Raw genomic sequence first — 1,811 nt, 5'->3', positions numbered from 1 at the left:
TGAACCCCCCCCTCCCCCTGCCCCCTGACCCTGACCCCCCTCTCTCACTGACCCCTGACCCTAGACCCCCCTCTCTCTGACGCCTGATCCTGAACACCCCTCTCTCTCTGAACCCTGACCCTGAAGACCCTCTCTCACTGACCCCTGACCCTAGACCCCAGCTGTGGGAGGGTAGGAGGTCAGTCATTGCCCCATCCTGGGTGTTGGGTTGACTCTGGGTTGTGTGTGGTGAGAAACCAAGCTGCTGGTATTACTTTGTAAAACACTAACGGTCACTGAACATTTAATACTTCAGCAGAAACAAGATAAATAATTATTTTATACGGAGTCGAAAATAGAGGCTGCAGGAAAAGCAGCTGACCGAAATAACATCAAACACACTCAGACATTCCAGTGAAAAGGAGCCCACGCTCCCCAACGCACTGCATTTCTGTAACCACCTGTCTCCTTCCCTGACACAACGATGCAGACAGAGAGAGGCACAGACAGTAACACAGGAGGACTCAAACAGAGATACCTGGAGACAGACACATTCCAGCACAGATCACAGGAGCAGGACCCCTGCCTGATTTCTCCTGTCCCTCTGTCTCCCTGCCTCTTTTTCCATCTCTGCCTCTCTCTCTCTCCAATCCAGGGAGTGCCTGAGCAGTGATGATGTTGTTAATAGTCACCCAGGTTAAAACTCTGATACAGAGACCTGGACCATTAGCCACTCAGAGATAGGAGAGAGGAGCGATTCCTCTCCCCTATTCCAAAATCGACAGCCCCCCTCCCCGCTCTTTCTCCACCCTCACGCAACCCCCCCCACAGGAGGTCAGACCCCCTGGGTCAGTTGGGGGGGCGTGGTGGGTGAGGGTAGGGAAGGGGAGAAAGGAGGAGTTACCTCCGCGGGGGCTATTCCTAAACAGAGCCCGATTTCACAGAAATCAATCACGGGAAACGTTCATAACGAACCTGGGACACAGCAGAGGGTGTGACGCACACCCTTCCCCACCCAACACCCCACCCCCAATGCTCCTGTACGCAAACCCTACCCCACCCTCCCCACAACCTGGGATCACACACACAGGGGGCCCTGAGACCCGGGGAGGTGGGGGGATAGGGTCGGGGAGACCAGGATTATGATTGGGGGACACGCTGTAAATGTTACAAATATCGTAGGCTTGGTGGGAGTGGTAAGGAAATTGGGGCGGGGGAGAGGGGTAGAAGGAGCTGTCGCACTCGGAGAAACCACCCCCACCCCCTCAGGACCGGGAGTGACTCAAGTTGTCCTCAGGATCTGAGGACTCATCAAGTCTGGACAAAACCAGAGGGTGGGTGAATGGCCTCCTCCTGTTCCTGTGTAACAGGCTCGAGGAGGGGGCTGAATGGCCTCTTACTGTTCCTGTGTAACAGGCTCTTAAGGGGCCCTCCCCACCCTCCCCAAAAATTGTCACCCTCAATTGCTTGAGGAATACATCTTTGGTTCCCACAAAATCAGTAACAATCTGACAATAAATTATATGTGATTTAGTTCAGTCTTTTCAACTGGAAGTGAAAGATAGAGACAGAAAGGGAGAGGGGGAGAGGGAATGGGGGAGGCAGGTAAAGGCAGGGAGAAGGAGAGGGAGAGGGAGAGGGAGTGAACGAGAGACAGAGGGCGATTGACAGAGAGATAGAGAAGGTGGGAGAGAGAGAATAAGGAGAGACAGAAAGAGTGAGAGACATTGGGGAGGGCAGAGACAGTGGGGAGAGAAGGTGAGAGAGAGAGGGGAGGAGAAGGGGGCAGAGAAGGGGAGGGAGATTGATAGAAGGGAAGGAGACAGGGAGAG

Source organism: Rhincodon typus, unplaced genomic scaffold, assembly GCF_021869965.1.
Source record: "Rhincodon typus isolate 14 unplaced genomic scaffold, sRhiTyp1.1 hic_rhity00006279, whole genome shotgun sequence".
In the NCBI taxonomy this organism is placed as follows: domain Eukaryota; kingdom Metazoa; phylum Chordata; class Chondrichthyes; order Orectolobiformes; family Rhincodontidae; genus Rhincodon; species Rhincodon typus.
The sequence above is the reverse complement of the archived record's forward strand: the minus strand, read 5'-3'. Positions refer to the sequence as shown.